This window comes from Procambarus clarkii, chromosome 41 (genome assembly GCF_040958095.1).
Source record: "Procambarus clarkii isolate CNS0578487 chromosome 41, FALCON_Pclarkii_2.0, whole genome shotgun sequence".
In the NCBI taxonomy this organism is placed as follows: Eukaryota; Metazoa; Arthropoda; class Malacostraca; order Decapoda; family Cambaridae; genus Procambarus; species Procambarus clarkii.
Genome location: NC_091190.1, coordinates 29,474,524 through 29,497,174, shown reverse-complemented (window position 1 = coordinate 29,497,174; position 22,651 = coordinate 29,474,524). Strand labels below are relative to the sequence as shown.

Here is a 22,651-nt window from a genome sequence, read left to right as displayed (position 1 = left end):
CCAGCATTGAGTCTGAGGAAACCCACTTTTGTGGACAACAAACAAGTCAATCCATTGAAGATTGTCTGAATAGAAGGACAGCAGTCTCCACCTTAATTCAGAGACATGTCTACATGTCTAAGGATGAATTAGATTGCCCCCCTCCTGTACACAAATTATGGGATCTAGCAACCTTAGACATAGTCCCTGAACAACCAAGTCCAGACAGTGCCTGGATATACAAACAGCACCTGGACTCAGTTGCCTATAGTGACAATCAATGCTGGATCAGGCTACCATGGAAGCTAAATCATCCTCAGTTACCGGTAAATCATTTCATGGCACAAAACCAATTATGGTCTTAGGTGTTGTGATTGAATAGACAACCTGAGAACTTGAAATTGTACCATGATATCATCCAACAACAAATTCACCGAAGTTGTAAACAACGATGATCCTAAGGAAAGATACTATTTGTCTCACCACGCAGTACTGAAGAACTCAGTTACTACCCCACTGAGTGTAATATTTAATTAACTGTAGTGCTAAGTCCAAGCAGAATAGTGTCTCTTTGAATGACTATCTTCAAACTGCCCTAGCCTAACACAAAAGCTATACATACAACATGCTGTTAAAGTTCTGCATAGGGCCTTATACATACATGGCCGATATAAGTAAGGCATTCCTTAGGGTTGGCATACAAGAAGAGAAACGAAATTACTCCAGATTCCTATGAATAAAAGATCCTAGTGATCCAAATAGTGAAATAACTACATTCAGGTTTGCATCAGTTTTGTTTGGTGTTACTTCTTTACTGTTTCTGCTTCAAGCAACCTTAGACATGCAATTAAAAAAGTCCAATAGCCCAAATAAAACTGAAATTAGCAATAACTTGTATGTAGACAACTTCTCAGGAACTACTAGGAGTGAAGGGGAACTGCTGAATATATATCATGAGGCCAATTGAGAGTTGTTGGGAGCAAATATGCCTCTTCAGTCTTGGGCCTTTAATAATGTAGAAGTAAATCAACTAATTGAGTCAGAATCTATCAACTACAAGGTTCCTCAATAGATAAAAGTATTGGGAGTCGAATGAGAAACAACGTCTGATCAAACAACTATAAAATCGGTGAACACAGAAACCACAAACCTAACAATGAGGAAACTATTATAACAAGTCAGCAAACCTTGCGACCCCTTAGTACTATTAAGTCCAATTTTAATTAATGAGAAGTTGATAATGCAGGAATGATGGCAAGAGAAGATAGGTTGGGATGATCCACTAACACCTGCCTTACAAGAAAAATAGCAAGGGTTAGTAAAGGATCTAAGTATCCGGGGTATGTCAAGTTCCCTCGAAACACTACACCAGTAAATCAACCAATTAAGATACATGTGCTCTGATATGTTTAAGGAAGGGGTCACGGCACTGTAGCTTACTTAGTAATTAATGAGCAAGCATATTTGCTCACATCAAAAACCAGGAGTAGCATCCTTAAAGAAACGGTCATTGGCAAAACTGGAGTTAACTGCCCTACTGCTAGGAGTAAGGATAGCTTACTATCAGACCAAAACTTCAAGTAATATCCACTCTGAAGAAAAAGTGGTATGGTCAGATAACGCGGCAGTACTACAGTGATCTAAGGTCAGTGATCATGAAAAGGTCAGCATGCTCTCTCACAGTCTCACACTGGAGGCTGTAAGAGAAAGGTCAGGACGATAGGGCACTGATGCTCAGTTGTTCGTTCATGTTCTTCAACAGTAATTGTGGACCTACTGGCAGGTGACTTTCCAGAAAAAAATTGTAAATTAAGGCTTGCTATCGAAAGGTGAGGCTGCATGTCTGTTTCTATAACACTTATGATTATGAGTAAATAATGGGAAAAGAATGGCAGCAACATTGTACGTTGAAATGTAGAGAATAGATTAGAAATCTTACATAATTTACTTTGTTTTATTAAAAATGAGAAACTTATATAATAATTATTAGTTCCAGTTTTTTTAATTCTGATTGTGTTCAGCATTGCCATAGCTTAAACTATTTGAATGAGTTGCCCCGAATAAAGCTTTTAATTACAATTGTGAAGGTACAGAGTGCACAGGTCCCGTGTGTGAGATTTTTTTTCTTTGACAGGTTATCAAAAGAATTAAGTCCTATTGATGTTACGTTAATCGCAACTACCTCGCAAGAGAGGCAGACCTTAAACAGCAAGAGCTGCCAGTGGCAGATATTTAATCTTAAAGCCTAAGATCATAGGACCGCGGGAGCAAACCGCCAGGCGAAACCACACGGGTAACACCTGTCACTTAGGTCGCTGGCTCCTCCTAGTTGACAACTAATAAAGGGTAGCCGACGGATTCTCACTTCTTATTTATAGAAGTGTGGTGCTGTGCAATGGACTCGAGCTTTAGATACAGACTTAATATGAACATAAGCAGGCAAAGCGTTGCAGAACATGAAATGTGGGGCAGTAATATTGGAAGGTTTGACGTAAACGACCGTTTCTATAACACAACAATTTATTCACAAAAACAACAACTAAAACTACTACACAGTGAATTTACGTTACTTTACTGTCACTCCAGTGGCACATTAAAGTACAGCTAATCAACAGCCTGACGGACCCACGGTCTCCTTATCCCGTCGTCGCTGACTGAACAATGACACTAACTGAACAAAGTGGTGCCCACTGGTGACGCAAGCTTGCAATCAATATTGTCACGGCTTCACGGTGATCAATACTATAATCACAAAAACTTGACTGGCGCTCGCTGCCCTCAACGAGGTACCAAGTAACAAGGCAGTTAATCCAAGAATGATAACCCCTTATAAAAAAAATCTTACGGTAACACTTGTCTCTCAGGACAATCAAAACAAAAGTTACTCTAATTGAATTTAAACAATTACGTTAACACACACGTGTCTCAACGGCCCTTAAATGGCATCAATAACTCGTAAATCAATTAATTACATCAACTTGAAAGTCAAGCATTCGGTGAGTAATTCCCAATTAATTACTGAATACAACAGCCTATTAATTCAGACGAGTATTGACAAAGCCTACTGTCTCTCAACTGACAGTTCACTTCAGGTCTTACGACAAGATTACCTTAACGAGGGTAGACTACTGTACCACACACAATGTTCCAATACTCCGTGTAAACAACAACATCAACACCTGGTGAATTCACTAAGTGGCGATTACAAATTATCTTTAATTAGCTACAAGTGCTTAATCTCTCTGTCCGCAGACAGAGCTGATCAGTCCAACGAATTACGGAAGCTTAATTACAGCGCAATTGACTCCGATCATAACAGACCATCAACCCCTTACGTTAATCACTCAATTAACGACAGCTCGTTAAATCGTTAACACTACGTTAGTCTTCACTTGACAATTCCTCCACTGCGTGAACTTCACTGTGACTGTTGCCTTTACACATCTCTATGTTAATCACAACAATGTTCAACGAACAAGTGACCTCGTTAAGTAAATCGTGACCCCTGGTGACGTTAACTGACTTTAATTCTCACGGAATCCTTCACAGTACACAACGCCTTCCACCAAGGTCAAACTTGTCTACGGTTTACACACGGTACAACACAGTACATCACAGTACAACACAGTACATCCTTGCCACTCACGGCAAAACTTGTAAATGACTTCCCCCAGTAAATTATCCACCAATAATTCACACTTTACCACAACACAACAGTAAAATATATAACCAAGGGAAATCTCCCTGTTTCCACTTTTCACTGCTGAAAAAGGGAATCAAATTACAGCGAATACATACACGGCACATAGAAAAGAATAGAAGTAAATAACTCACTTTACTCTACCTCTGAATGTGTCACAAGGTGTCTTCACACACGTCATAAATCACAGTTGGGCCCAACCTCAACTTGATGACAAACAGGGTAGACTCACACGTCTCCAATTCCCATTCACCTCCCCAGGTGGTCCCAGGGACAGAGGACAGACGAAACACTGGGGGCGAACCCAGCTTCAGAGTTTTATTACCCAAACGGAAACAGTGTACTTACATCAATCATGTGGGGCTCCTCTTTCACTCATACATACACGTCAATCACACTCCCACTGCTGCTGCTGGATGATGACGTAGGCGTCCTCACTTCCTACATGTGGTCAGGTGGAGCACAGGGTCCTAGACCACGGAGTTAGCTCTACACACACACAGAGACCAGGATGGCGCAGACACACCGGCACAGGCAGCCAAGGTTGCGCACAACAGCAGGGATGCAGTACCACGCCCCTTCCACTTGACACGGTACCCCAGGATACGACGCTACACGGTGTTACACGGTACACGAGACCCGAGAAGGAGTCCTTCACTGTTCCTCAGAATTATAACATTTAAGGTTTCTCTCATAACACTGAAACCTTTTCTGGCACGTCTCACAGCAGTATCTTCAAGCACAGATACGATCGACGGCGGATGTCACTTTTGTAGCCCGATAATTAACGCCTCACTCAGTCCAGTTCCTCTAAGATGGCGTCCCACAATTACGCGGCTAGATGACAAGTTCACACGGCTCGATACAAGCCCCTTTCCGATTACCGGATTCTTACGCACGGCACACGGAAAGATAGCAAGATGTAGGCGTGACTTTAGTAACGTTGCAGGCGGTATTGGTGCACATCACTGGTGCACTATGCAATTTCGTACTTAATTCAGTGCACGAGAGAGCAGGGAAAATATGTCCCCTGACACCGTGGCCGACGATTGCAGGCTGACACAGAGGAGCAGAGGAGGACAACTTGTCAACTTCACTGACGGAAGAGTCATAATTTCAAGGTCACATGGCTCGGAATGGTTTTCGGGTTATCACTTGAAGCTGATAAACGCTCCATTTCACTCTCATTGTCAGATGAGTTGAGAATGATGCATCTCTCCTCTCTGCCCAACCCGTTCTCTTACAAATAACGTTGTTTTTCGCTCGAATGTGCACTAAGGATAATAACTGCCATCCTAGAAAATGGAAACGGCACGCGAAAGTGACGTACTGTCACGTTTTGTGTTTCGAGTCCTCTGGCTTCGTCTGTTAGGTTAGGAGGGGACACTAAATGAACAGTTTTCATGACGTTTTGAAGCCTTCGGAGAACGTCCTGCTCTCCTAACCTACCTGAGGACCCAAACGTGCTGTTTTGGGTCCATTTCTTTTGGAAAATGAATTTGCATTTTCTAGTATGACAATTTTTGGCCGTAGCGCAGACGAGCGAAAAGCGACGTTATTTGTTAGATGACTGGTTGTACCAATATGTTCAGGGACTATGAAAAGTGGAAATGATAAATGTATACATACTCTTGTGCAAACTTACTTCTAATATGTTTATATGTATGTGTACGTATTGCTGGGGACAGGGTTTGGTTTATAATTGTCTGAGACAGAAAGGTTGTTAGTTATAACGTGGTCATCCTATGCTACCGACTAACCTTCCCCGGGATGCACAACAGTCGCCGAACTCCCGGTTTCCCATTTACTGTTAAGTGAAAGTAGGGATCAGGTGTAAGGAGACGTATAAACATTTTTTCCAAATTTGGGATCGAACCCAGTACCTATCTGTTGCGAGGCAACTGTGCTGACCACTGATAATACATTAAAATAGTTCAGGTGTTATCAAACACACTCACTAAGGCACTCTCAGGTAAACACTCGCTGTCCACTCACGAAGTTGCTATTGATTGAGATAAGATAAAAATATCTGATAAAAATATTCCCTCTTACACTTGACACACACACAAGCTAAAACAAGCTCAACTCACATGGCTCCTGCAAACCAATGACTTCACACTTGGAGAGGTTTCGAGAATATAATTATAAGCTGTGGTGCAGCGGTTATTGTAGTCGGTTCACAGTTGTTAGAAATTTTCGACATCATTTATTTATCCTAAACACAATATGCAAGAAAAAGAGTTGTTGGTATATGTTAAATAAATAGTTAATATTATTATCATCAAATACCTTAGTTAACCATACTAAGAAAATTGTGTTTGTGGCGTCTCTATTAGAAAATGAGAGTTACATTGCCGTCATCAAAATTAAATTCCCCCCCACTAATAATATTAATAAATAATCTTAAAAGCAACAGACTGTGGACTTGAATAATAAAAAACTTTTTCCTGTGATAAACAGAATTATCTGAAGACAAATATATTAAATAAACCAACTCTTCCTGAAATAAAAACCGAACCGTTCTGGACACGTCGGGAGCGGGAGGGAAGGAGGAGAAGAAGGAGGGAGCCGGTCGGCCGAGCGGACAGCACGCTGGACTTGTGATCCTGTGGTCCTGGGTTCGATCCCAGGCGCCGGCGAGAAACAATGGGCAGAGTTTCTTTCACCCTATGCCCCTGTTACCTAGCAGTAAAATAGGTACCTGGGTGTTAGTCAGCTGTCACGGGCTGCTTCCTGGGGGTGGAGGTCGAGGACCGGGCCGCGGGGACACTAAAGCCCCGAAATCATTTCAAGATAACCTCAAGGTATTGTACAGAGAAAGAAGATGCCATCAGGGTTGACTTCCCATGAGACGCACACTGTTTAATTCTACAAATACTCGATATTTCTGATATATCTTTGAGCCATTCTTCTCAGCGATTTCACCAAGTTATTGGGAAGTTCCTGGTTCCCGGTTCCACTACTTTATAATTATTATCTGGCCATTTAATTTTATGAAATGTTGAGCTGGTTATGACGAAGGACGAACCTCCCAGAACAGGTAAGCATCCAACATTAATATAACGCTTCTATTCCCATATCTGTTATATAGATGTTGTTTTTCATTGTTTATAATGTAACATTCCGGCAGGTGAAATTGTGACGGCATGAGATATTAGCAGCAACTTAACCGGTTTTTCATTCACCGACGGATATCCACAAGGTCAAAGAGGAGACTGAGTTTACGTGATCCGAACGTTTCTATTGCTTGTTAACCAGGCTGCATTATACAACTTGTCCATTTCCTGAAATAAAAAAGCAAGTACATAATATAAACTATCACCACACCAAACACACCAATACAGCAGCACAGCAGTACAACCAGCCACGCATAAGACACACACAGCCGGAAGTATAAAACCACACCCAACCACACAGAACATATACAGAAAGACACGGACAGACACACACGGAAACCCCACACAAACAAACCCATAAACAAAAAACCGTATCACGCAGGAACCGGAAAACAAAACCCACCCCACCCAGACAGAAACATGCAACCCCACCCTACAGCCACGCACTACATGCCCGTAGTAACAAATTTATAAATAAATTAGTTTTGATTTGGTAGAACATATAGAAATTACCCCCAAGTTTGTGAAGGAGGTTACTAGTGGGATAAAATTGAAACTATAGTCTGCTCTCTAAAGAAATAATTTAATATAAAAATAAATGTAACATTTAATAAAGAAATAAATAATGATAACTAAAATAAATAATTAAAATCCCGCTATTAAGTTTGCCTCCAACACCAGTTGATTGGACTCAAGTAAACTTCCAGCCAGTTTGGATATGTTTCATAACATTTGATGCATGTGTTCTAACACTTAATAGGTACTCGGGAGTTAAGCAACTGTTATGGATTGAATCCTGTAGAAAGCTAGTAGTTGGTCAGGGGACCGCTTTATGACTAACAGGCTTTCTGTCCCCCAGCAACAGAGAATAGTGAGTAGAAATCTACCAAACACATTACTGTAGAGCAGGTTTCATCATCTTAGGGGTAGTAATTGGTCAAACTCGTTCCAAACCTAATCAGGAACTAATAAAAAAGAGCAACATGGACAGTACATGAACAGGCCTCAAATGGTTCAGGCTTATCTGCTGTGATAGACAAGGTGCAGTGAAACGAGTCATGGTGGGCGAGCCTAAATTAGCAACCCGTCCTCGATACAAGTCCATTCCATCCAGTGGTGACCCCACAGATGCATTCATAAATTTTAATGCTGGTCATTCAAACAGGAATTTTCTAAAATTTGGTGGTGGGTGAATCATTTACAGCATTTTGGTTCGAACAAAATTCGTCAATGAAGCACTTTTTCCGGAAGTGTTCGAGCGAAATCAGTTGTTAGTCATGTGTAAACCGATTTTAATTCATAAACAGGGGGGTTTGGTGGGTGCATGGAATCACTTTTGGGTCTTTGTTTAGAGGACAGGCTGAAATTAGTCAGACTACACGACATGGTACTCACCGGATCCAACGTCACAACAATACACGGATAAAGATCTGAACCAATTAGAAAACAATACATTTAAAAAGATCAAAACCATTGAAAAAACATCACTTCGGTTTAGCCCTGGACCAATATGAAAGCACCAAATATGGTTTGATTTCATGACCACCGGGTTTGGTAAGTTTTTTTATTTATAAAAGAAACCCCAATGTACAAACATTAAACCACATACAAATAAAAATAAGAGAACACACAGGATGCACAGAATGCAGTAATAAAACATGTAAAGAACATAAACACTAGAAGAATCAAAAGTTAAATACATATGATACAAAGCATACAACAAACCCCAACACGGGCACATAATACAAAACAAAAATCAGAACAGGAAACATAACCAGGACAAGAAACACAAAGCAGTAATAACAGAGAACAGAACCACACAGGGAACCGCAAGTACAAAAACAAACAAAAAGTACAAAAAACACATGCAAACGACCAGAAGGCCGTAAGGACACAAGTACATAATATAAACTATCACCACACCAAACACACCAATACAGCAGCACAACAGTACAACCAGCCACGCATAAGACACACACAGCCGGAAGTATAAAACCACACCCAACCACACAGAACATATACAGAAAGACACGGACAGACACACACGCAAACCCCACACAAGCAAACCCATAAACAAAAAACCGTATCACGCAGGAACCGGAAAACAAAACCCACCCCACCCAGACAGAAACATGCAACCCCACCCTACAACCACGCACACATGCGCAAACAACACCACAACACACAGTAATCAAATTGGTGGATATCTCTCAGGGAACTTCCACGATGCATACTTTCGCTTATAAGCCTCCCATATCAAATACTCCTGTTCGGTAGGGGAACGGCTCTCACGATGCTGTGGGTGCGTCATATACTCAGGGACCACCAAATCCAGCGGAAGCGTTCGCCCCCAACCGGAGGACACCAAAGACAAAGAACTAGTCAGATGAGGCAGGAACACCACCGCCGAGGAAGCAGGAGATACCGGAACAGCGGGTGGAGGCTGCCGAGGCGGCAACACCACCTCCGACAAAGCAGGAGACACAGAAGAAACGCCCAGAGACGTGTGGGGGCAGCAAAACTTCCACTGACGAAACAAGAGACGGGGGAGGGGATATGGAACCCTCAGAGCGAGCAGTTTTTTTCACCACCACCACCAGATCGCCACGCCCACTCTCAACCTCGCAAGGGGAAACCACCCCCACAAGGAACCGGAACCATCTGACGTGGGCGACGCACCCGAATCAAGAGTCACAGGCCCTCACACCGGCCCCCACCCCAACAACAGGAGCCACACCAGAGCCCACACCATCCACCAGAACCACACCAGCACCAGTTGCACCATCCTCGCACTCCACAGAGGAACAGCTCGCAGAAGAAATATCAACACTCGCCGCATCCTCACAGCGGGACAGGCTGCTGGTCTTTGGAGCTGTCACCCCCTGCAGGACGCACCCAAGAGGAGCCGGCGGCAGGCCGCCCCACAATCAGGGAGCACGACCCTACAGAATGTCAGCCTCAACGACACAGGGGACGAGACCGCCACCCACAGAGGAGACAAGGAGAAGGAACAGGTGCGGCCGGGGAAGGGAACAACACAGGTGAGGGAACCTGCAGGGACGTCGAAGGCGACAGAGGCGCAGAGGTGGAAACAGGTGCAGAAGCCGTTGAAAGTAAAGAGACAAACTGCGAGGGGGGTTATCTTGAGGTTATCTTGAGATGATTTCGGGGTTTTAGTGTCCCCGCGGCCCGGTCCTCGACCAGGCCTCCACCCCCAGGAAGCAGCCCGTGACAGCTGACTAACACCCAGGTACCTATTTTACTGCTAGGTAACAGGGGCATAGGGTGAAAGAAACTCTGCCCATTGTTTCTCGCCGGTGCCTGGGATCGAACCCAGGACCACAGGATCACAAGTCCAGCGTGCTGTCCGCTCGGCCGACCGGCTCCCTGAGGTTCCCTGAGGCTCCCTGAGGCTCCCCCCACCCCCCCCACCGGGGGGTGGGGGGAGCTGCACATACCACCACCTCGTCGTGTGCACCACCATCCACACATGCCGGGCCAGCAGCCATGGAATGTAGAACCACCACCGGGTCAGCAGGTGGCAGGGGAAACTCCCCACCCACTCCATCACGAGGTGACAGGTCCTGCACCACCAATGGGGAAAAATACTCATACTCGAACAGATTAACAGGTGCAGCCGCGACCCCAGTGCAATCGGCTGCCAGATGCCCCTCAAGGCCACAACGAAAACAGGAACATGGATGCCCTGCATAGAATGCCCGCAGAGTGTACCCTAGCAAGGTAACTGTGGAAGGAATCAGGGACTTGAGTCTCAAGGCGAGAGTCTGTCTACCACAGGAGACCCCGCACCACCTTCCGGAAGAGACGGAGTTCATACGTAGGGATACCACCGTACCATATTGGCCTAAGTATCTCCGAATCAGGCCCTCCGAAAACTCGAAGGGCACACCATGCTAGGCCACGTAGGTAATTGAGCAGCAGCTGTCGGAAATGGCGGAGATTGACCCAGGGAGGAAATGGAAATGGCATTGACCCAGGGAGGGTCAATGTTCGGCCATCATAGCAGGCTACGAACTCCATATACACCACCGTGGAGTTAAACTTCACTAGTGCTCGGTGGGTCGTCAGGAGCTGGAGCCCATACACCTCGGCCACACGAACACCTAACATGTCCAACAACACAACCTCAAGAGCAAGGTATGAAGCACGGCCTGAAAACTAAAATCCAACGGTTTCCGTCCAGCGAACAGGGGGAAGGTGGGTCCCCATGGCGCCGACACGCCAAGCAGTACCCTCCCTCATGCAACTCCAGGCAACAACTGGCAGGTCAGGTAGACACGCAGGGGCCCCCTGGTGGCCAGATCGGCAAACTTCCACCAACTATCGGAGAGACCAGGCAACAGGTCCTGACCCCACGGTAACCAGAGCCGGACCAAATTATGGAAATAAAGGATGAAGAGGGAAAACGCGCAGGATAAAGAGTTCAGTGGCCTGTCCACCCTGGATTGGAAGTCGTTGATTTGCGGTAGTGTTGATGGTGAATAACATTTTTGGTTGGTGGAGTGGGCAACTGAAGGCATGGTGGTAAGGAAGTTTTGCTAGCTTCGTTTGGGCGTTGGGCGTAAGCTCCCTAGTCATGTTGGTATTCTATAAGGGTGTGGTTTGACCCTCTTCCGGATGTATTCTGGTTGAAATTCCACGTCTAACATACTCACCTAATTGTGCTTGCGGGGGTTGAGCTCTGGCTCTTTGGTCCCGCCTCTCAACCGACAATCAACTGATGTACAGATTCCTGAGCCTACTGAGCTCTGTCATATCTATATTTGAAACTGTGTATGGAGTCAGCCTCCCCCACATCACTTCCTAGTGCATTTCATTTACTAACTACTCTGACACCGAAAAAGTTCTTTCTAATGTCTCTGTGGCTCATTTGGGTACTCAGCTTCCACCTGTGTCCCTTTGTGAGTGTGCCACCCATGTTAAATAATCCATCCTTGTCCTCCCTTGACCGGGCCGTGGGGACACTAAAGCCCCGAAATCATCTCAAAATAACCTCAAGATAACCCTGTCAATTCCCCTGAAAATTTTGTATGTGGTGATCATGTCTCCCCTAGCTCTTCTGTCTTCCAATGACGTGAGGTGCAGTTCACGTAGTCTGTCCTCATAACTCATGCCTCTTAGATCTGGGACTAGCCTAGTTGCATACCTCTGAACGTTTTCCAGCTTCGTCTTGTACTTGACTAGATACAGGCTCCTTGCTGGGGTTGCATACTCCAGGATTGGCTTTACATATGTGGTATACAAGGTTCTGAAGGATTCCTTACACAGGTTTCTAATAATGAATAAATAAATAAATAAATGTTTATTTAGGTAAGATACATACATTCAAGAGATTTTACAAAGATTGATCGATTTATAGATAGAGCTAGTACATACAATGCCTAAAGCCACTATTACGCAAAGCGTTTCGGGCAGATTTCTGAAAGCAGTTCTGATATTAGCCAGCCTCGCATAGGCCGCTGATGTTATTTGTTTGATGTGGGCTTCGGGAGACAGGTTTGGCGTGATATCAACTCCCAGATCTTTCTCTCTGTCTGTTTCGTGAAGGACTTCATTTCTCATTCGGTATCCAGTGACTGGCCTCCTAGTTCCTACTCCTAGTTTCATTACCTTACATTTACTTGGGTTGAACCATTTGTCGTAGCCATTTGTCGGACCATTCCTTCAGTTTGTCTTGGTCATCTTGTAGCCTCATACTATCCTCCTCTGTCCTAATCCTCCTCATAATTTTTACACCATCAGCAAACATCGAGAGGAACGAGTCAATTCCTTCTGGGAGATCATTTACTTACATCAGAAACAGTATAGGTCCAAGGACTGACTCCTGTGTTTACTAGTTGTGTTTTGCGGGGGTTGAGCTTTGCTCTTTCGGCCCGCCTCTCAACTGTCAATCAACTGTTTACTAACTACTTTTTTGTTTTCCCCCATGCCACACACACACACCCCAGGAAGAAGCCCGTGACAGCTGACTAACTCCCAGGTACCTATTTACTGCTAGGTAACAGGGGCACTTAGGGTGAAAGAAACTTTGCCCATTTGTTTCTGCCTCGTGCGGGAATCGAACCCGCGCCACAGAATTACGAGTTTTGCGCGCTATCCACCAGGCTACGAGGCCCCTCCACCAGGCTACGAGGCCCTGTGGGACTCCACTGGTGACTCCCTACCACTCCGTGACCTCACCCCTCATGGTGACTCGCTGTGTCCTGTTACTTAGGTACTCTCTTATCCAGTGGAGTACCTTCCCTTTCACTCCTGCCTGCATCTCCATTTTGTGCAATAGTCTCTTATGTGGTACTGTGTCAAAATCTTTCTGGCAGTCCAGAAATATGCAGTCTGCCCAGCCCTCTCTCTCTTGCCTGATTTTTGTTGCCTGGTCATAGAACTCAATTAATCCTGTTAGGTATGATTTGTCATCTCTGAACCCATGCTGATGTTGCATTACAAAGTTCTTCCGCTCCGGATGTTAACCTAGCTTTTTTCGCACAATCTTTTTCATCATCTTGCATGGAATGCAAGTTAGTGTCAACATCTGTCAACGTGTCAACATCTCAGTGTTTCCCGATTACGTGTGGTGGAACGAACATGTCCACGTACCGATTTCGGGTTCAAGTCGCCTTCCCATGACTCATGGAAACAGATGAAGTTGTGGCGCCTCATATCTAGGTGTCACGACTTTTTTCCATATTCGTTTTCATGGTCCTTGGACTCAAGGGGTGGTTGCTTGGTCTTGTTTTGTCGCGGTGGAGATTTCGACGATGTCTACTTAGGGGTCTGAGTCGGTTGAAGAGCAGGAATCATCGGGAGCGTAGGACGAGCATGATTTTGGTGAACGGGCAGTTGCCGGTGAGTAGTGGCAAAGTGTTCAGACGTGGAAGTTGTAGGATCATATGCAAGATCCGGATCCTCGGTTCTTGCAATAAAAGGTTCAGTTAGCAAGTCAGTAACCAGGTCAGCAGGAACATTGCCAGTGTCTGCTGTGGGCTCAGGTATTGCTGGGGTTGAAGTAGCCGTTGCACGAACAGTGAGCAGGTCATTTGGTGCAATGATGGCTGTCAATCCAATGAGAGAAAGAAGTGTGTTGAGTGCCTGAACAAACATTCTATTGTCTGTACCGCCATCCGGTCCGCGAGATGGAGTAGAGCAGGAACTACACAAATACTGGTGGCTGGTGGCGGCGGCGGTGGCAGGGTCGTTGACTGGTTCCGACACTGGGAGCTGCTCCAACTTTCCACCAAATATATATAGCTCCCAAATATGTATGGCCCTACCAAAATTAAAAAAACGACATGGGTATTAACCTAAACCAATCAGAAGGAACTAGGTGAATATGTTTCTGTCCTGACTGGGTTAGTAAACACTAACTTTTACCATATACTGCAGGTATGTGGGACTACTAATGACCACACATGACAGACTAATAGCACAGACCAATATGTCGGTGTAGCCAAGTTAATTAATTTATATTAACACCCATGAGAATTCTCAACAATATATTTATTCAGATTCGATTAAATATGAGGTCTTTCATTATCTTCAAATTAAAAAACACTCATTAATCACTCTCTCTGAGACATAATTTCATATGAAACTGAACCTAACCGAAAGAATTAAATCTATAATTTTAACACGAATCTTCTGTATCTTTTATTGTTCTATTTCACTTTGAAAATAATTTACAAAATTACCTGTCAGTAGTTAATTTTGTATTGAGTGCTATGCATGTTGCTAACGGGCGTGTTTCACCGAAGCTGTATTCAACATGTATGGAGGCAGAGGGAGAGTGGATATACAGTATGTTGTTATTTTAGATTCAGCAACTTGGAACAAAAAGTTCCAAGTAGCATAGGCTATAGTGAGCCCGTAGTGGACTTACCTTGCACAGGTGCGGGGCTATATGTGTACTCACCTAGTTGTGCTTGTGGGGGTTGAGCTTTGTCTCTTTGGTCCCACCTCTCAATCGTCAATCAACTGGTATACAGATTTTTCAGCCTACTGGGCTCTATCATACCTATATTTGAAACTGTGTATGGAGTCAGCCTCCACCGCATCACTTCCTAGTGCATTCCATTTATTAACTACTTTGATATCACACACCAATATGTCGGTGTAGCCAAGTTAACACTCGTGAGTATTCTCAACAATATATTTATTCAGATTCGATCAAATATGAAGCCTTTCATTATCTTCAAATTTAAAAACACCCATTAACCATCCTCTCTGAGACATAATTTCATGTGAAACTGAACATAACTGAATACTGTGTCCGATACACAATATGTTGTTGTTTTAGATTTAGCTACTGTTATGATTCCATGTAGCCTGGGTGGAACAAATCTACCTTTCTGAGAGTTATTCTGCTTTCCGGACCTAAAATTGAGAGGTCAAGGGAAAGATGTATATATTAAATAATTGAATAAACGTCAGTGAGTAATCTCAGTATACTAGAAGAGGATGTGCGTTGGTAAGAAGTGACATGAAATGAGATGTCCCTTCTTTGGGGACGTGAAGTGACGCTAGCAGGAGGTCGTGACCTCACTTGAGTCACGACTGTCGTCTGAGGTGGTTGTACTTCATTGATTCTCCCAGAATGAGGAAGAATGTAGTTCCCTGTGTTAGTGCTGGAGTGAAGTCGGGAGCCAGTCGGCCGAGCGGACAGCACGCTGGACTTGTGATCCTGTGGTCCTGGGTTCGATCCCAGGCGCCGGTGAGAAACATTGGGCAGAGTTTCTTTCACCCTATGCCCCTGTTACCTAGCAGTAAAATAGGTACCTGGGTGTTAGTCAGCTGTCACGGGCTGCTTCCTGGGGGTGGAGGTCTGGTCAAGGACCGGGCCGCGTGGACACTAAAAAGCCCCGAAATCATCTCAAGATAACCTCAAGATAAGTCTACTTGTCTGCAAGTGTGAGGAAGCTGTTGAGGATCATAAATCAAGTAACTTACCCATCATGTATCCTCAACAACATAAAATTACACATATATATATATAAATTATATCACTAGAGATAATTATACATAATTATACAGACCTCAGGGTGTCCACTGACAACCCTACTACACTGGCCTGCCGTCCTCTGCAATGATAATTAACATGCGGCAACATGGCATTTATCTTGACTCTGAACGATATATATTGAATCGACAGATCAACGATCACTTACATGGTAAATCTCTACACTGACCGGTTTACATACGCGAGTCAGTCTACACACAAAATATATCTATATACATCTACATGTGTGGTTCTGTGTATAACATACACCTTCACAGACAGTCACCTGGACGTCAGTACAAACAGCTGTCTCTCAGCTGCTTCACTCGCCTGGCAGGCGCTATGGCACAACACAGCTGTTACCGGAATTAACATTAGTCCAGAGACACTACATACATTACAAATAATGTGTACTCACGATTATCACTCACATTATATTCATTTCCCCGGTCACAGCCTCACTTGCAGAAGAACACCTAGCTCGCTCCCACGTGCATCGACTAGGTGTGGCCCTAGGGTGTGACCAGGGCATGTGGCCAAGCGTGGCCCAAGACATGTGGCCACCGCGTGGCCCTAAGGGGTGGCCACGAGGTAGCGCGAGGCGGTCGCAGCGCCCCACCTAGGATGAGGTTGGCGCATGGGGTGGCGCGCGGGGTGGCCGGTGTGGCCCACAGGCGGGTGGCCAGGGTGTGGCCATCACGTGGTCCCACGGTGTCTGGCCACGGACCGGTGCGGCGCAGAATACCCGAGACCTCATGCTGGAGCCTCAGGCTCCAGCATGATGCTCCATCTGCCAACATGAGTAGACATGCTGGGCTCCATCTGCCACCCATAAACGTGGGTGGCAGATTCACTCACACCCACATCACACCACGAGCAAGGCTCGCTTGTACACCGGGTGTGATAATGGCCGGTGACACAATTCCACGGCAAGGTGGAATTTCAAAGTCCAACAGGGGTCTGTAATCTCACCTCAATTACCCTGGGAGGCCCTGCCCTATTCCACCAATTGTCCGTTAACATAGACAGGATAACACATAACACCAGATGTGAGCAACCACATCTGATACACCACGAGTCTTGCCAGGTGCCTCATGGGTGAGCACTATCTGCTAGTCTTACACAGTTCTTTCCTTACTCTTTGGCCCAAGATCATGCAAATTCGATCCCGACACGATCTACGATGGCAGGATTACCGTGCGCGATGAGTAAAGAAGATAACACAGCGATAACGGGGGTGGAGGTGGCAGACACGCCACTCCTACCTTCCTGGACATCCAGCCCGCTTGCTCGCCCTCTCCAGACTCACGATTTGGCGAGGCAGGGAAACTCAAAATGCCCGTTTCCCCCCACCTTGTCTTGACCAATCAGAACAAAGCCAGCACAGCCTCTTGTGCCGCTTCCAATTACAGCCGTTCACGGCTAAACACCCCCACGAGGCTGAGTTGCCTAGACGAATCACAGACGTCTTTACCATGAGGCGTCCTGTGACGTTATAAGGATGGGGAGGCCTAGGAGTATGACATCATACCTCACAGGGTGGGGGAGGCGGCGTTCACCCTCTCTGTCCCCCCACCTCTAAAACCGTTGGCTGGTGAAGTACCCACCTGCACCTCACACTCTCAAGTCCCATTTTCCCAGAAAAGAGGATAAATTCTGTAACTCTCTCTACAGAGCAGTCACAGACTCCTGGCCAGTCTTAAACGATGGTCCTTAGCATAAGCTTTCATCCAACACCACACAAGTGCATGTAGTTTGAAAACTTCTTGTCTAGAGTCCTAGAGCGACTCTAGCCTAATCTAGAAAACTAGAAAAACTAGCTGAGGGAATTTTTATTCCCTCACACATATCTTGCAACCCTGATAACAGGTAATGCTGGCTTATCTGACTGTACGGCCAGAGAAAAACCCTCAGTAAGCAAGGTCTGGTCGTCAACGAATCCATCTCCCCGCACGTCAAGATGGCGTCCACCTCTCTTGCGTCATCGCCCTTTTATACACTATTCTTTACATTTCCAACCAAACCCTTTATTGACTTTATTTACCATATTCCCTATGCATGCTTTTTGATTGAGTCTATTTTTCCCTAACATAGTTAGGCTATTACAGTTCACATTATTCCTTACAATCTCCAGCTGAGAAGGTTCTACATGGCATGGCGGAGTATTACTGGTGACTCGCGGCCTCCCAGATATCACCTGTAGTTTTTTTTTTTTTTTTTTTTTTTTTTTTTTTTTTTTTTTTTTTTTTTTTTTTTGAGATATATACAAGAGTTGTTACATTCTTGTGCAGCCACTAGTATGCGTAGCGTTTCGGGCAAGTCCTTAATCCTATGGTCCCTGGAATACGATCCCCTGCCGCGAAGAATCGTTTTTTCATCCAAGTACACATTTTACTGTTGCGTTAAACAGAGGCTACAGTTAAGGAATTGCGCCCAGTAAATCCTCCCCGGCCAGGATATTCTTGTCAAACATTGTCCACTGTGTCCAGCAACAGTTTATAAGTGAAACTAACCTCCACATGAGGTAAGGTTCGTAACAGTCATCATGTCTCCCCTTACTCTTCTGTCTTCCAGTATTGTGAGGTGCATTTCTCGCAGCCTTTCTTCGTAATTCATGCCTCTTAGTTCTGTGACTAGCCTAGTGGCATACCTCTGAACATTTTTCAGCTTCTTCTTATGCGTGACAAGGTACGGGCTCCATGCTGGGGGTGCATACTCCAGGATTGGTCTTACATATGTGGTGTACAAGGTTCTGAATGATTCCTTGCACAGGTTCCTGATAGCTGTTCTGATGTTAGCCAGCCTCGCATACGCAGCCAATTTTGTTCTTGTTATTTGGGCTTCAGGAGACAGGTTTTATGTATCAACTCCTAGGTCTTTCTCTCTGTCCGTTTCATGAAGGACTTCTTCTCCAATTCGGTATCTTGGGTCTGGCCTCCTGTTTCCATTGCCTAGTTTCATTACCTTACATTTACTTGGGTTAAACTTTAGTAGCCATTTATTGGACCAATCAATCAGATTGTCTAGGTCATCTTGTAGCCTTATATTATCTCCGTCTGTCTTAATCCTCTTCATACTCTTTGCATCATCAGCAAACAATGAGAGAAACGATTCTATACTCTCTGGGAGATCATTTACATGTATCAGCAACAGTATAGGTCCAAGAATTTAACTCTGGGGGACTCCACTTGTGACACCTCGCCAATCTGAGACCTCACCCCTCACAGTGACTAGCTGTCGTCTGTTGCTTAGGTACTCCCTTATCCAGTGGAGTACCTTCCCTTTCATTCCAGCCTGCACCTCAAGCTTGTGCACTAGTCTCTTATGTGGTACTGTGTCAAAGGCTTTCTAGCAATCCAAAAAGATGCAGTCTGCCCAGCCCTCTCCATCTTGCCTGATTTGTGTTGCTTTTTTGTAGAATTCCATTAATCCTGTGAGGCGGGACATGCCATCCTTGAACCCATGCTGCTGTTGTGTTATAAAGTTCTTTCGCTCCAGATGATCCACTAGATTTTTTCTCACAATCTTTTCCATCATCTTGCATGATATGCAAGTTAGGAACACTGGCCTGTAGTTCAGTGCCTCCTGTCTATCACCCCTCTTGTATAATGGGACTACATTGATTATCTTCCAAATTCTTGGCAGTTCACCTGTTACCAGTGATTTTTTGTACACCATGGATGGTGGTAGGCATAGAACTTCTGCTCCTTCCTTAAGTATCCATGATGAGATTCCATCTGGGCCTATAGCCTTTGTCACATCCAATTCTAGCAGATGCTTCCTCACCTTCCCCTGGTAATCACAAACTCCTCTAGTGGCGTCTGGTTTGATATTCCCTTTCTTATCTCTGAAACTGCTCTTTGCTCTACTGTGAAGACCTTCTGGAAATTCTTATTGAGTTCTTCGCATACCTCCCTGTCGTTTGTAATTAATCTGTCTGCCCCTACCCTTAATTTCATTACCTGTTCCTTCATTGTTGTTTTTCTCCTGATGTGGCTGTGCAGCAATTTAGGTTGAGTTTATGATTTGCTTACTATGTCATTTTCATATTTTCGCTCTCTCTCTCTCTCTTTCTCTCTCATCTCACCCTGACGTACTACTCATTCCCATGACTGTGGTATCTTTCTCTCTTCTTTCTTGTCCATTTATTTCTATAGTTTATCCATGCCCTTATATTTCGTTGCTTTGCTTTCTTATAGCTCTGATTAAGCTGTAGGAAAGGGTTCTTGTCTCCATTTAATTTTTTTCCTTTTCGACTGGGACGAACTTGTCTGTTGCCTCCTTACACTTCTGCATGACGTAGTCAATCATGTCTTGGGCCGTCATTCCTCTGAGCTCTGTTTCCCCAAGCTACATAAGTTAGAAATTTTCTTATCTCCTCATATAGTTTCCCTTCCGGAATGCCGTGTGGGAACTGACCTGTGAGATTAATATTTATTTAATTTATATGAATTTATATAAAATTTATATTTACGTTAATTTATATATTTCGATAGCAATTTGCATAATGTTTAGCGGACTGTATTTCTGCAATATTTCTCACAGATCGATCCTTACACATTAGGGGGGGTTTATATTAAATTTATATATATGCAGCCAATCAAACTACAGTATTAAACTATATATATTAGTTAATAAAATTGGTGGTGCCTTATCTTATTGTATGGTAGGCTTAGTCCACCAGGTATAACTAGGATGTAGACACCAAATTATCCTCATGAGAGGATAGCTTCCATCACCTAAGTACCTGATGTACCAAGATTAATTCTTGCTTCCTCTTCGTGTTCCTGTCAAAGAGCACTAGCTGTAAAGCCGGAATCCTAAAATATGACAGATATATCAGATGAAACATTATATATTATAAGATAAGGACCAAGGCTTAATTACCTGTATTTAGTGGCTCATTGGCATCCTAACCGGTACGCCCTATATCTACTTAACATTAACCGGCCAGAAATGATTAGATAAACGGGTTTCGGTAAGACGTTGATGGAAGAGCACTAATTTGATCTCCATAACACTTCGTCCAAGAGAATTATAGGAGCTTAATTTGCTCTGCCACTATGGTCTTAACAATGGCTGACCACCTTCACGTCTGACGCTCCCGGCTCACTTTGTTCAGATGTCAATATGTGGTAGAAGGGTCACCTTTACTCATTATTTATGATACTAATAATTAAGTTAATTCAAATGAGATGTTTTTATGATGTAATAAGTCCAAAGACTACTGTATTTAAGAATAATTCCCAACAGAATAGCTGGTGAATCTATAGTACTATGTGGCAATGATATCCCGTTTTCTATTGACGGAAAATCCCACTACAAGCCACATTTTTTATGGGTTAACTTTTTTTTTTTTTTTTTTTAACTTGTGTATACAACGGCAGCAGCAATATTATCTGCCTATTGTATTGTAATATTAGTAAATGGTGTCCGGTTTTCCGACATGCCGGTCTTTTTTGCTCTGGGCCTTTCTTTGAGTACCGTAACCCTACTTCGACCAGGTACTCAAACATCAGTACACTCTGATCACTCATTCCCACTAGGGCTTCATAACCAATTTCCCTTATGTCGGAGTCGTTCAGAGTGAATACTAGGTCGAGTCTCACTGGTTTATCGTTGCCTTTCACTTTTGTAGTATCCCTAACGTGCTGACTTAAAACGCTCCTTGTCTCCACTTTCAGTAGTTTAGCTCCCCATGTTTCCTCACCTCCATGTGGTTCATTGTTTTCACAGTCTATCCTTCCGTGATTGAAGTCCCCCATGATGAGCAGATGAGATCGGTATTGGTGATTGCTCTCTCAATGTTATCCACCTTGTAGTTCCTGTCATACTCTTGCCTGGGTCTTCTGTCATATGGTGGTGGGTTATATATCCCTGCTACTACTACTCTTGGTCCTCCCATCGCTATGGTTCCTGTTATGAAGTCTCTGAACCCCTCACAGCAAGGAATAATCATTTTCTCGAAACACAATTCCTTTCTCATCAGTAGAGCCACTCCACCTCCTCCCCTTCCTTCCCTTTCTCTCCTTATTTCAGTGTAATCCTGGGGAAACTCCGCATTCATTATTATTCCTTAGAGTTTTCTTTCTGTGAGTCCAATTACATCCGGGTTTGCTTCTTGTGCACTTTCCCTAAGTTCATTTGCCTTGTTTGTTATCCCGTCTATGTTTGAGTACATTACCTTGAAGCTGACTCTCTTCTATCCATTCTCAGTTTCTGTTGATTCCCTTGGAGTAGGGGGGGGGGCAATGGGTGTCTTGGGGGAGCTAGGAAGGGGAACCTGGGGTGTGAGCAGGTTTGGAGGCTTTGGTATATGGGGGCTGGAATGATCTGGAGTGGTGTGGTTGAGAGGGTCTGGTGTTGGAGGTCACTTAGGGATGGGGGAGCAGAGGGAACATGTGGTGGAGGGAGGAGGGAGATTTATGGGTTGGGGAATGCAGGGGGAGTCCGGGGTGGGACGGCAGGGAGAACAGTGGTTGGGGAGCGAGCGTGTGAGATGGTTAACAGGGTATTATCAGATGCTGAGGGCTAGGGGGGGGTTAAGGAATGGGGGGACAGGGAGGGTATGGGGTGGGGGAGGAGACTGGGAGGATATTTTGTGAGGAAGGAGGGGGGGTAATATTACCAAGAAGGTAACAGGGTGAGGGGAGAGGGGGGATTGTGAGGGTATGGGGTGACAGAGGGGAGGAAACAGGGGTGAGGGGGAAAGGGGACAGGGAGGGTAAGGGGTGAGGGAGGAGGGAGGGTTGACTGAGCCTTGGAATGAGGGCAGGGAGGGTTCATTGTAGGTGGGAATTTCTATGGGGAGGAAGATGTGGGTGTGGTCCTCTCCTCTGGGGTGGC

At 44.6% G+C, this 22,651-nt stretch overlaps 1 protein-coding gene across 1 annotated transcript in view; it reads left to right on the top strand.

Annotated features, from left to right (window-relative positions):
• LOC123761007 (uncharacterized) overlaps window positions 1-22,651 on the top strand; it is a 304,005-nt gene that overhangs the window by 169,586 nt on the left and 111,768 nt on the right. The gene's annotated exons all lie outside the window — the stretch shown is intronic.